This window comes from Quercus robur, chromosome 1 (genome assembly GCF_932294415.1).
Source record: "Quercus robur chromosome 1, dhQueRobu3.1, whole genome shotgun sequence".
Classification (NCBI taxonomy): domain Eukaryota; kingdom Viridiplantae; phylum Streptophyta; class Magnoliopsida; order Fagales; family Fagaceae; genus Quercus; species Quercus robur.
The window spans coordinates 9,387,895-9,402,524 of NC_065534.1; the positions used below are offsets into that span (position 1 = coordinate 9,387,895).

The window sequence follows — 14,630 nt, forward strand, 5'->3', positions numbered from 1 at the left end:
TTTTAGACCCCTTAAACAATTGAATTAACCCTAGATAATTAGCCAAGTTGTTACTTAGTCCAATTAAAGAAGTCTAGGTTATCAAAATAATAAAGATCAAATCATGCAAAGCAGCGGAAAATAAATAACACACGATATGATCACCCAGGAAACCAAACCGATAAAAACCTGGGGAGGATTTGACCTAGCTATCCTCAAGGTAAACTTGAATCCACTATCAGAAAGAATCGAAGTTCATACAAAAGGACTTACAAGCACCCTCGCTCGACTTCCTAATGCTACCAACCAGTAGAACTTACTGACACGACCACGTGCAAGCTCCGAATCCACGGACTCCTTCTTTCTTTGGATTCCACCAGCTACAAGCACCCCCGCTTGTGTATTCTTTAAGCTTTAATGGCAGCAACTGTTTTGATCATCAAGGTTTAGAGAATGTCTCTTCCTTGAAAACCCTAAGTTTGTGTAAAGGAAAGCTCCTCTAGATCTCACAAGAGATTTACACAAACCGCAATATGAGCAACTTTAGAGAGCCTTTGGGTACAAAACCCTAAATACAAAAAGAGGCACAAGAGGCACTCTAATCTCTCTAAAAACTAACTCAAAAAACGTTCTAGGGTTTCCCTTATATATAAGAGAGTTTTACTTGAACCCTAATACATTTAAGTAGAGTTTGGGCTGAACTGGAACTCTGCAGAAAAATAAATCTGCACGTGGTTCGATCAATCGAGTCTAATTTTCGATCGATCGAGCCTTACAGATTTAGTCCAATAAATTCTGCAATCACTCGATTCCAATTTTACAAATAAACATACTTTGAGTAAGCCTAAACCTAGACTCTATGTTTTGATCATGGTTTGCCAACATAATACAAATTGAAGTTCTAATACATTAATTCCTAATTTCTTAGAACCTAACATAGAAGTCAGTCAATTCTTTATCCAATTATTTTACTTCTTACAAAAAAGAGTTTACACTTTATTTTTAAACGTGGCAGTGACATTGTTTGGATATATGTCAGTTTGAAGCACCAGAATTCATGACAGGTTAAAAAGATTGATGAAATTAAAAAGATTTCTCTTATATATTGGGTTCAATAAGCTTCAAAATAACTTACTTGTTCACTCATATTGTCCAAAAATTGCTAGAACACTGCGCCTTGTTTTAAGTGATAATCCAACGGATTATTTATGTTACTTCATATTTGTGATTTAAACTACCGTATTCTCTCCCACCATCTATACATCTCAAAAAACAAAAACAAAAACACTGCACCTGTAAATGATCCTACAGGTTCCATTTTGACCCAATTCATGAAAAATGTTTAATGATCATACAAGAAACAATAATTACTACCTGATGTGTCTTGAATGCCGTGACAAACAATAGTAATAGTACTAACAACATCCAAATCTTAGTTGACGCAACGTCTAAAATATTTTTTATTTTGGTAATCAAGTTTTATGGAGTGCCTTTATATAGGTCTACAACTATTTTGGTTGAATTTTATAAAACATTTGAGAAGAAGCTCTCTTTTTCTTTGCCTACTAGCTTGGAGTTCTTGTATACTACACTGGTAAAAAAAGATATCAATTTATCATGTACACTTCTATGTTGCATAATTAGTCCTAAATTTTTGGGATCGACTATGAATTAACAAACTAATTAGGATCATATGTACTTATTATAATTTTTCCTAAGTCATACTATGATATCTCCTTAATTGGAACGTCCTTTTTTATGCCTCCTACTAATATTATTTAAAGTTTTTTACTTGAAAAATCGATTCATTCTTCTTCATTGGTATATTATCACTCTCATCTATATAGTGGCAAAGTTAGGATTTTAGTTCGAGGGAGACACAATTAAAAGAAAAGATTGCCAACAAAAATAATCCAACCAATATTAGTTGACAATAAAAAAAAAATCATATTATAAAATAAAGGAACAAATAATAAATTGATAACTAATAACAAAAAATTCAAGAGATTAATCTAATTACATAAATTTTAAACATGTTATTGGATTATTCAATATAAATTGAGAAATAAATCAATATAAAAGTGTTAAAATTATATCAATATACTTAAAAAGTTGTATACAACTTCACTCCATTGATTGCTCTTAGGAAAATAATGTAAAATTCAAATTTCTTTTTTTATTCTTCTAATTAGTTAAAACTTGAGTTTATAGCAAAAACTCAAAGTTTAAAAATTCAAAGTTTGAAACTATGCAAAAGTCTAGAGATGAGAGGAAAAAAAAAATTAGAGGAGGGATGAGGAGGTATTGAAGATTTAGTATCATAAGAAAACAAGAAATAAGTAATTTTTTTTTTTTGAAAAAATAAAACTTATTTTAACTTTAAAATTAATATGGACACATTGCTTTGAGTTGGATAGCCATGAGAAATTGTAAACTAGGTTTGGTAGATAGATTTGTTTTAAACTTAAAAAGTGTGATGATATGGGAAAATTGAATTTAAGTTATTTTAAAAGACCAAGTGTTGTGGGTAATATTTATATATATAGTTATTTTGAAAGACCAAGTGTCGCAATAATTTTTTTTTATGGGTGGTATAACATATATATATATATATATATATATATATATGTGTGTGTGTGTTAGGTTCTAAGACTTCAGGATCTAAATGTATTAGAACTTCAATGTGTAATGTTGGCAAACCATGATCAAAACATTTAGTTTAGATTTAGGCTGCTCCAAGTGTGGTTATGTATAAAGTTGGAATCGAGTAATTGCAGAAAATTACTATTCAATTTCTGCAATGCTCGATCTATCAGAAATTAGACTCGATCGATCGAAGCTCGTGCAGATTGTTTTTCTGCAGAATTTTCCAACTCAGCCCAAGCCCATATAACATGTAGGGTTTTATGTATTGCTTTAAGTATAAAAGGAAAAACTCTTGCCACATTTTAGAGGTTGTTGATATGCTATGTGTGTGAATCTCTAGTGAGATCTAAAGGTGTTTAGACCTTCATACATACTTAGGGTTATCAAGATCAAGATTAATGTCAAGAACTTAGTGATCTCTTCAGTTGCTGTTTCAAGAACTTAAAGAAAACGCAAGTGGAAGTACTTGTGATTGCTGTGGATCAAGGAAAAAGTAGTCCATGGACTCGGAGCTGTCACGTGGTCGTGGTAGTAAGTTTTCTACTCGAGATAACAATAGGATATTAGTGGTCTAAATCACTATTGTAAAACTTCAATTCTTTCATAGTGGATTTGTTTTACCTTAAGGATGGCTAAGTTAAATACTCCTCAGGTTTTTTACCGATTTGGTTTTCCTGGGTTATCATTTCGTGTGTTCTTTGTATTTCCGCATTACTTGCATGATATGATTTGATTGTGTTAATCTAGATCTAAATAATTTATCTAAGTAATCACTTGGTTAAATAACTAGGTTAAACAACTTGTATTTTAAAGGGGTCTAAAAACGTACAATATATATATACACACACCATATTACCATTTTTTTTTTTTTTTTTGGGTATAAGACCATATTACCATGTTATATATATAGTTATTTTGAAAGATCAAGTTCACAAGTAATATTTTTAATGGAAGGTATAGCATAAATAATTATACCATGTTATTTATACTATTATTTAAGGAGTTTTTCTTGTTTGGGATTCTCAATTTTTATGCCAAAAATACCATCAAATTTACCAATTTGTAAAGCTTAAATAATAGAGTTAAATATGTATAATTACTGATTTTAAAAACTCCTATATTTTAGCTAAGTAATATTTAGGAGTCAAGCATAGTTCAACTATTTTTTACTAAAAATAAAATTGGTTTTTTTTTTATACTAACGTACTCTTTTCTTCTTCTTCTTTTCCTAATTTACAAATGAAATTGCTGCAAGTCTTATATATAAAATTAAAAAATAAAAAGAAAAATCAGAAATTGCCTCAAGTTTTTCCATACTTCTATTTTTAAAAAAATAGGAAAAAAAAAAGACTTTTATCTTCATCCCATCATCCCATTTAGTTTTTATTTATTTATTTATTTTTATGAGATTATCTCATGTATATAAAAGAATATCCAATTATCTAATACTCTTTTTCACTTATCTAAGTAAACTTATTAAGTTTTAAAATCCTAAATTTCAAGCTACTTATAAAATCTTTCTTTTTTATTTCTCTCTCATATTTTTTTGCACATTTAATTCTATCAAAAATAAACCCAATTTGTAATGTTGAGTTCAGAGTATTTTAAAAATACTCATTGTTATTATCCTTAGCAGTTAAAAATTTATTTATCCAAATCATCCATTTAGTTACAACTTAAATGAATAACCACCACTCTTCTTCAATTTTCTTTTGTTTCCAATACAAACTTCAAGTTCAGAAAATCAAGGTTATGGCACAAATGCATATCTTCACATTTCTTCCTCTCTCAATTTCTCCATGGAAAATTTTGAAGAACAAGTTCTATACTATACAATAATTTTTTCAAGTATTTTTTTTCACATCATAAATAAAATCTCCACTCTTCATTTTTTTTTAATTAAATACTTTAACCATTGATACTTTTGTTATTATCTATCTATTACTCATCACATTTAACTCTCGATTAATTCTTATTTTGCCTTACTTTCATGGTCCATTTGAGCAAGCATGTGATCATCCTACTAACTAGCAAGTACCAATGGCTTTATTTTAACTTTTTTTTTCATCTATTTTCATATTTTTATTTGCTTTGTATTTAGTTGGAAAACTTTAAATTTTAGTTTTGGTTTGCAATAAAGACTACTTTAAATTTATTCAAAACTATGTATTTCTTTTGGCATAATTAAGATTGTAAGGGCGGTTTTTGGGGCCCAAGCCCAACAGGCAAGCGATTCTGGCCCAAAAGACCCTCAACAATGAATTTATAAAGAGTAGGTCACAGAACTAGGTCTTGACAGAGTAAACGTAATTATAAGCAAGCCATGCAACCATTTGGACGTAGGGATATTCCATTAAGCTTCCTGGGATAACAGTCCGTGAGGCTGTATCTTATGCTTTATTTACAGAACTCCTTTCTCTTTCTCTCTTTTTTCTCCCTCCTTCCGATCCCCTGGCCATGGGGATTTTCTTCTCTTATATAGCATCCTTCGAACGATAATGACCCTACACTTGTTAATCATCTGGGCCTCTACTTGAGTGCTTGTCCCATAGGACATCCTCTTTCTTTTTTGTGAGTTGCACTGGCCAAGATAATTCTGTTCTCCTATCCTTTCCACATTAATGCGGCTGGAAAAGTAGCTTCCTTGCATTTAATGCGGCAGTTGTGGTTGCCCCCTGAACGTCCTACATTTTCCCTTGATTTTGGATGACCTTTCACCATGTAAAGGGTGTGAATCGGACTCCCATTTGGTGCGTCCGAGGAGGTACTCCTCGGATGCCCCTTAAGCAAGCCCGGCCCAACATGATTGGGCTGGGGGGTCCTCTGCCCGTGTCTTCGCTTCCTATTGTGGTTGGGCTTAGTACGAGTACCATGGCCCAACGTTGACTAGCGAATTTTACCCCCACAATAGCCCCTCAAAATTCCGGCTTTTTCTTCTTGGTCTGAGGAGGAAAGACGGGATTTTGATGCCTACTGGACAATTCGTTGTGGATTCCTGCTTCACACGTGTAGGGGGGCGCGCCCTCACGTGCCTCATTAATGCTGAAGGCGTTTAATGACCCGGGGGAAGGTAATTGCAGCTTTTTGGGGTTTTACACTCTTTCAATCCAACAGTTGGAAACCGGATCAACGGTGGACAACGTTTCATTTGCCCTAAATGGGAGTATGTCTGTCCAACTCCCTCTGAGTATATAATGTTTTGAAGGCGTTCATTCCTCATTTTTGACGAACACTCTAGTATCCAGAACGTCTCAGAGCCTTCTCCTTCAGCCCGTTCTTACTTTCGCCGCCATTCTCTTGAAGACTCCGTCGAGCTTCTTACCCGTAAGTGCGTGCTTCTTCTTCGTTATTCTTCATTAGTCAAACTGCCTTCACGTTGTCTAGGATTAGAGGGGATGGGTAGGCTTGAAAAAATGGTAGACTCTCTGGCCGGTATGGCGGGCTTCAAGGCGAAGTATCGTATTCTACCGGAGGTAGGTTTAGAGTATTGCCATCAGGAGGACATTTTGTTCAAGAGGAGAACAGGGGAAGTCGCAATTCCAATGATAGCCTTCGTGGAAGGAGGAATGACGATTCCAATGGGGAGAATAACTAGGGACTACCTACGTGGTCATAGATTGGCCCCCCATCAATGCACCGCGAACCTGTTCCGGATCCTGGGGTGTGCCGACGCCTTAAACGACCAGATGAACCTCGGCCTTTCATGGCACGATGTGGTTCATCTTTATGAATGCCATAAGCTCGGCGACTCATACTACCTAAAGTCCAGGACTAACGAAGTGAGGTTGATATCCTTCCTTCCCAAGTCCAGCAAAGGCTTAAAGGACGACCATTTGATCGTCTCCGGACCATGGCATGACGGCCTTCACTGTCCGACTAGGGCGGGAACGCCAGGTGGGGTGTCATAGAACTAGATTCTGTGGGGAGGACCTTAGTTTTGAGCTCCCCTCCCCCCTTTTCTCTTTTTATTTTAAACTTGTTGGTTTGGTTGCATGCCTCCTCGGACTAACATAAACCCTTTAACGGCCTTTGCAGACAAAGAGCGAACATCCCCTCGGCTGAGCTTGGTCAACATCCAGGCTCTGAATTACCTCCTGAGGTCTGAGATCTTCGTAAGCGAGGACGGACAACTACGGTCGGCTCCTTTGATTTTGGACTACGTTCCCCTCACTCGATCCTTGGTAGACGCCAGCCAAGCTATAAGGGCTGGCAGTCCGAGATTGGCATGCATTGACGTATCCATACCAGGGTTCCTCGCTGCAATAGACTTACCTCCTATTCAGCTGCCTCCCCAACGTGCCTTTCCCCCAGTGGTTATCCTGGAGGAGGAGGCTGGTTCTTCGCATTCATCCTTAGAGGAACAAATAGACCAGTTCCAATTTACCGAGGAAAGAGAGGTGTCGGTCAGAGTAGTAGAGCTCTCGGACTCCGACGCCGACTTAGACCGTGCCTCAGCGGCTCCTGATACTGGTTTAGTCATCGCACAACCTGATATCAACGAAGAGACTGAAGAAGAACGAATGGACTTGCAGCCAAGGACTGGCCTCAAGGGCCTTCTATCTAACAGGACCAAGGGGCAGTCCTCCAAGGACGTTTCGAAGGGACAAACTGCCCCTAAGGCTCCTGCTCCTCCTCTCCCTCCCTCGTCGGATGCGGCGCTGCAGCCTATACCTAACTTAAGGCGAAAAAGGCCTGTAGAAGAAACGGAGGAAGGAGAGATTGGCCATGAAAAGGCCGGGCCTAAAAAGAAGGGCAAGGAGATGAAAGAGCCCCGAGAGAAGAGGACTAGGTCCACTGATAGTCGAGACGAGGCGGCCATTCTTAGGGAACAACGAACATGGTCGCCTCGGATCGAATTAGACGGCGCCCCAATCCCCTGGGATGCGACCCTATGGGAATCCCAATGAGGGCAGGCATCATTCTTGGCCGAGGCCTTGCAGCAACCTCTTCTCTTGCCTCGTGATATGGAGGGTCTCAGAAAGACTCGTCAGCCAGAACTTTTCATGTCACTGAAGAGGGACATGGCCATGGTAAGTGAAATCTTCTATCTTGTCTCTATATTGTGTACCCTCTTATCGTCATGTTTTAATAGGGTTTTTATTTCCTTCCGAGCGCAGGTCACTCAACAAATTTTTGTTGCTGAGGAATGGGCCAAGAAGACTCGTGAGGACTTGCATAGGGAGGCTCAGTCCCGCTCTACCGTTGAGAAGGCCGCTGGCGATCTCAAACGGGGTTTTGATCGTCAGAATAACGAAATAAAGGAGGTGAAGAAGGCTCATGCGAGTGCAGAAGCCGACCTTAAGAATGCCGAAAAGCAAGCTGACGATTTGCGCGTACAGCTCCGCCAATCTGAGGAGAAACTTATAGCGGAGCAGCAGGCGATTTCAAAGCTCAAGGCTGAGCTTGCACGGACCAAGGAGGAGGCCCGCTTGGGCAGGGAAGCTGCCGAGAAGGCTGTGGCGGCCTCATATGAACGTGGAGTCCATGACACTGAGGTTAGGTTGGCCGAGGAAGTTGCCACCGTCTGCAAGGAATACATCACCACGTCCTGGGGTGTAGCCCTTGATCGGGCAGCTGTCCCAGCAGATTCTGACCTCAGGAAAGCTGAGAACATATTTTTCCCGGAGGACGTACGCGAGGTTCCTGACAAGGTTGCCTCCACAGAGCCTCTTCCAACAGACTCCTCTATTCCCGAGGCTGGGGGCATGGAGCAGGCCGCGCAAGGCAAGTCACCCGAGGACAGCCTTCGCATTAGCGAGATCCTTGCACAGGCCAAGGAGATTGCCCCGGAGAACCAAGCAGCAGATGATCAGCCCGCTCTGACTCAGGGCTCTTAGGAAAGTAGTATAGGAATTTATTTGTTTTGCTTTTCGTGTTTTGTTCTGTTTTGCATTGTTAATGTTTGTGAACCGAACCACTTTTAAGATTAAATGATAAAGGTTATTTCCTTTCAGATATCGTTGTTTTATTCTCTTTCGTTTTCATCATGAATGGATATCAGTTCTGTCATTTACTGTTGAAAGTTAAGTATAAATGAATGAATACATGAAAATAACGATAGTTCATAATTAGACAAAAATGGCTGCAAAATTAATTTCCCCCAAGTCTGTGTCCGAGAAGCCATGTAGGACTTGGATTCTGTTGAACACTTAGTGAGAATCGTGGCGCGGTTAATTTCCCCCAAGTCTGTGGTCCGAGGATCCATGCAGGGCTTGGGTTCTGTTTAACACTTAGTGAGAATCGTGTTACGGTTAATTTCCCCCAAGTCTATGGTCCGAGGATCCATGCAGGACTTGGGTTCTGTTTAACACTTAGTGAGAATCGTGTCACGGTTAATTTCCCCCAAGCCTGTGGTCCGAGGAGTCATGCAGGACTTGGGTTCTGTTTAACACTTAGTGAGCATCATATCCAGTTAATTTCCCCCAAGCCTGTGGTCTGGGGATCCATGCAGGACTTGGGTTCTGTTTAACACTTAGTGAGCATCGTATCCGGTTAATTTCCCCCAAGCCTGTGGTCCGGGGATCCATGCAGGACTTAGGTTCTGTTTAACACTTAGGGAGAATCGTATCCGGTTAATTTCCCCCAAGCCTGTGGTCCGAGGAGCCATGCAAGACTTAGGTTCTGTTTAACACTTAGCGAGCATCGTATCCGGTTAATTTCCCCCAAGCCTGTGGTCCAGGGATCCATGCAGGACTTGGGTTCTGTTTAACACTTAGTGAGAATCGTATCCGGTTAATTTCCCCCAAGCCTGTGGTCCGAGGATCCATGCAGGACTTGGGTTCTGTTTAACACTTAGTGAGCATCGTATCCAGTTAATTTCCCCCAAGCCTGTGGTCCGAGGAGCCATGTAGGACTTGGGTTCTGTTTAACTCTTAGGGAGAATCGTATCGCGGTTAATTTCCCCCAAGCCTGTGGTCCGAGGAGCCATGCAGGACTTGGGTTTTGTTTAACACTTATCCCAAATAGCTGTACAGTAACACGGCATCAAGCATGGTGTCTTTCATTAATAAAAGTACCTTTTCAGGTTATTTACATTCCACGGACGTGGCACTACATTCCAAAAAGTACGCTCCAATGCCGGCCACGGATGTGATACGGTATGGGCCCTCCCAGTTTGGTCCAAGCTTTCCCCATGCAGGGTTCCTCGCGGTGCCCAGGACTTTCCTCAGCACTAGATCCCCGGGCGTCAAGGGCCTTGACTTCACCTTGGCGTCGTAGCCCTGTTTGAGCTTTTGCTGATAATAAGCTAGGTGCACCATCGCACTTTCCCTTCTCTCTTCGAGGAGGTCCAGGCTTTTCTCTAGAAGGCCGTTGTTAGCAATGGGGTTGAAGGCAGTAGTCCTCTGGGTGGGAAAGTTTATTTCTAGCGGAATGACGGCCTCGGCTCCGTAGGTCAATGAAAAGGGGGTTTCTCCCGTGGACCTGCGAGGCGTGGTGCAGTACGTCCACAAGACGTGGGCTAGCTCTTCAACCCACCTCCCTTTCGCGTCGTCCAACCTCTTCTTCAGTCCATTCACTATGGTTTTGTTGATGGCTTCCGCCTGTCCGTTACCCTGCGGGTAGGCTGGTGTGGAGTATCGGTTGACAATCCCCAATTCATTGCAATATTCTCTAAAAGCCTTGCTGTCAAATTGGAGGCCATTGTCCAAGATCAGGGTGTGCGGGGTCCCAAACCTAGTGATAATATTTTTCCAGATAAATTTCTTGACATCGACGTCCCTGATGTTTGCCAGCGCCTCAGCTTCGACCTATTTCGTGAAGTAATCGGTGCCGACGAGAAGAAACTTCTTGTTCCCGGCCGCTTTGGGGAACGGCCCTAGTATGTCTAGGCCCCATTGTGCGAATGGCCAAGGGCTGGACAACGGGTTAAGCACTCCGCCCGGCTGATGTATGTTCGAGGCGAATCTTTGGCATTGGTCACACTTCTTCACATATTCCAAAGCCTCTTTATGCATGCTCGGCCACCAGTAACCTAGCGTCATGGCCCTGTGGGAGAGGGACCAGCCCCCCGTGTGGCTTCCACAAACCCCTTCATGTAACTCTTCCAGGATGAGTTCCGTCGCCCCTGGGTGCACACACCGCAAGCATGGCCCTGAGAACGAGCATCTGTACAGTTTGGAGTCCTCGGACAGCCAGAATCGAGAAGCTCTCCTCCTGATTTTGTCAGCCTCAACCTTATCGTCCAGTAAGGAGTCGTGCTTTAAGAACAGCACCAGAGGGTCCATCCAGCTAGGTCCTGCCCCGATGTTGTGTACCCGAATACCGTTGGGCTCCTCTTCCGTTGGGCGGCAGAGGTCTTCAACTAAAATAACCCGCGGAAGGGGCTGAGCCGAGGAGGTGGCTAGTGTGGCAAGAGAATCAGCATGGGTGTTCCCACTTCTGGGTATATGCGTTAAACGGAAGTCGTCGAAATGGTTCTGCAGGTGTTTAGTCAGGGCAAGGTACCCTCGCATTCTTTCATCCTTCGCCTCTAATTCCCCATTTACTTGTCCCACTATGAGTCTCGAATCCGAGAATATGCTCGCGCATTTCCCACCCAATTTCCGGATCATAGACATCCCCTCCAACAGTGCCTCATACTCAGCTTCGTTATTCGTTGCCGAGAATCTGAGCCTCAACGACTTTTCTACGGTTATCCCTTCGGGAGAGACTAGAACGAGTCCCACCCCGGAGCCCCTTTGGTTTGCTGCACCATCGATGTATGCTCTCCACCTATCGTGCTCTTGTTGAGAGACCGCGCCAACCAGTTTCCCATCGGCACTTGGTGATCCCGACACTTCCACCCCTTCTAGGGTGGGCTCCGCAAATTCAGCTACCAGATCGGCGAGGACCTGACCCTTTATGGCGGTGCGAGGCATGTATCTAATGTCGAAGGCGCCCAGGATGGTTCCCCATTTAGCTATTCTTCCTGTGTAATCAGTGCTACGGAGGACTGATTTCAGTGAAAGTTGGGTTAGCACAACTACTGTATGTGCCTGAAAATAGTAGGGGAGCTTCCGCGTGGCTTGTACGACGGCCAATATAGCCTTTTCGAGGGGGAGGTACCGGGTCTCTGCCTCCTGCAGCGATTTGCTTACGTAATACACGGGCCGCTGCGTGCCATTGTCCTCTCGGATTAGCACTAGGCTCACCGCATGAGGGGCGACTGCGATGTATGCAAACAACACCTCGTCGGCGTCGGGACTGGACATGATCGGTGGTCGGGCGAGGTATTCCTTGAGCTGTTGGAAGGCTAAATCACACTCTTCAGTCCACTCGAAACCCTTCCACTTGTGCAATAGAAGGAAAAAAGGCCTGCATCTGTCCGCTGAGCGGGAGATGAAACGGTTTAAAGCAGCTATCATGCCGGTAAGCTTCTGAACCTCTTTGGGATTCCGAGGAGGCTGCATGCTATGAATGGCTCTTATTTGGTCAGGGTTAACCTCGATTCCTCGATGGGTTACCATATAGCCCAAGAATTTTCCTGATCCCACCCAAATGAACATTTGGATGCGTTCAGTCGCAGCTTGTACCTTCTCAGGATTTGAAACACTTCGCCGAGGTCTCTGATGTGGTCGGCTACCAATTTGCTCTTTACTACCATGTCGTTTATATACACTTCAACGGTTTTGCCCATCTGCTGTTCAAACATCCTAGTCATCATCCTCTGATAGGTCGACCCAGCATTCTTCAAGCCAAAGGGCATCACCTTATAATGATAGTTGCCAACTGGGGTGACGAAAGCAGTTTTTTCTTGGTCTTCAGTAGCCAGGGATATCTGATGGTAGCCCTGGAAAGCGTCCAAAAAACTCATTCGGGGATGTCCGACAGTCGCATCTACCAGTCGGTCTATCTGCGGCATTGGGAAAGGATCCTTTGGGCAGGCCCTGTTTAAGTCCGTGAAGTCCACGTAGACCCGCCACTTCCCGCTCTTCTTCTTAACCATGACTGTGTTTGCCAACCATTCGGGGTAGAATACTTCCTTGATAGCCCCAGCTTTCTTTAACTTTGCGACCTCCTCTCTCACAGCGTCTGCGTGTTCCTTTGACGGGCGCCGAGGAGGCTGCTTCTTCGGTGTTATAGCCGGATTAACATTAAGGTGATGGCGTATGAGGTCTGAGTCAACCCCGGGGGCCTCGTAAGGATCCCAGGCGAACACGTCCTCATTCCGTCGAAAAAAATTAATTAGCACTGACTTCTCCTATGTTGGTAATTCCGAGCCGATCTGAAAAAACCTCTCAGGGTCTAATCCGACAAGCACTTTCTCCAACTCCTCACAGCTCACCTCCGTGGCCGGTCCTCCATTACCCTCAGTTGGGACCGGGGTCATTGATTGCTATAAGCTATCCCCGGCCGAAGTGGAAGGTTTACTGCTTGATCGTCGTGAAATTGCCGACACCATGCATTGTCTGGCCATTCCTTGGTTCCCTACTATCTCTTTGATTCGACCTTCTAACGGATACTTCACTTTTTGGTGCAAGGTTGATGACACAGCCCCTAGTGCATGAAGCCATGGCCGGGCCACAATAGCTGTGTAGGGGGAGTATGCATCTACGATGATGAAGTCCACTTCCACTACTTCTGAGTCTGTTTGCACAGGCAGCCTAATCATGCCTTTCGGGATGACGACTTTTCCTTCAAAGCTAAGCAGGGGTGAATCGTATGGCGACAGGTCTTCCTGCTTCAAGTTCAGCCCCTTATACAAATCTGGGTACATTATCTCCACGGCGCTACCTTGATCAACTAACACCCTTTTCACGTCATAACCTCGTATTCTGAGCGTCACGACTAGGGCATCGTCATGGGGTTGAATAGTTCCTTGCTTATCCTCCTCCGTGAACCCGATTAATGGCGGGGCCCCCACTCTGGCTCTCTTGGATTCCCTTTCGCCTGGCTCCGTCAGGAACCTACCCACTGACATTACTCTGAACGGGCCGGAGCCGGTTCCCCCTGGTGCGGCAAGAATAACATTTATCGTGCCTATGGGTGGCCTCAATGCGCCTTGTCTGGTTTCGACATTCGACTACTCAGGGCGGTGCAATGGATGCCTTAGCTTTCCTTCTCGGACAAGCCGATCCAGATAGTTTTTCAGGTTCCTGCACTCGTCAGTGGTGTGACCGGGCTCTTGATGGTATGCGCAGTATAGATTCTGATTGCGTTTTGAGGGGTCGCCCGCCATCCTATTCGGCCACTGAAAGAAAGGTTCGCGCTTCACTTTCTCCAGGATCTCATGCAATGGTTCTCGGAACACAGCGTGGACCATCTGAGCCCCAGTAGGTCCGGACTGTTCCATGTAATCTCTTCTTGGCTTGTTACTACTGCTAAAGCGGTCCGACCTGAAGTCCCTCCTCTCCTAAGGGACAACCTTCGCCTTTCCCTTCTCAATTTGTTGGTCCTCCTCGACCCTTTTGTACTTGTCTATTCTGTCCATGAGTTGTCGCACATTGGTGACTGGCTTCCCAGTGAGAGACTTTCTCAAGCCATGCTCTGTCGGCAGGCCCCTTTTGAATGTACTAATGGCGACGTCATCGTAGTTTCCTTCTATCTCGTTGTATGTTTCCCAATATCTGTCCAAGTAGGCCTTCAGCGTTTCTCCTTTTCGCATGGATAAGGATAAGAGGGAGTCGAGGGGCCGAGGGACTCTAGTGCTGGTGATGAAACAGGAACCAAAAGCCTGTGTCAGCTGTTTAAAGGAATCTATGGAATTCAGCGGGAGGGCATCAAACCATCTCATTGCCAGGGGTCCCAAGCTGGATGGAAACACCTTACATATTAACGCCTCGTTCCTGGAGTGGATGGCCATCCTCTGGTTGAATTGGCTCACGTGCTCCACTGGGTCAGTTCGACCATTGTATATGGCAAACGTTGGCTGATTGAACCGCCGAGGAAGCACCGCCCTCTCTATTCTACGTGTGAATGGTGACTGGGAGATGCGATCCAGGGCCTTGCTCATGGCGTCATTGGCCAGGCCTTGGTAAGACGAGCTTTTGCGGCCGCGTTTGCGAGGCCGTTCTTCCTCATAGGAA

At 43.5% G+C, this 14,630-nt stretch overlaps 2 protein-coding genes across 4 annotated transcripts in view; both read right to left on the reverse strand.

The window, feature by feature from the left end:
• LOC126719433 (probable CoA ligase CCL12) overlaps nucleotides 1-14,630 on the reverse strand; it is a 109,058-nt gene that overhangs the window by 71,002 nt on the left and 23,426 nt on the right. The gene's annotated exons all lie outside the window — the stretch shown is intronic.
• Nucleotides 1-14,630, reverse strand: part of LOC126719453 (probable CoA ligase CCL12) — a 105,630-nt gene that overhangs the window by 44,580 nt on the left and 46,420 nt on the right. The window lies entirely within an intron of this gene.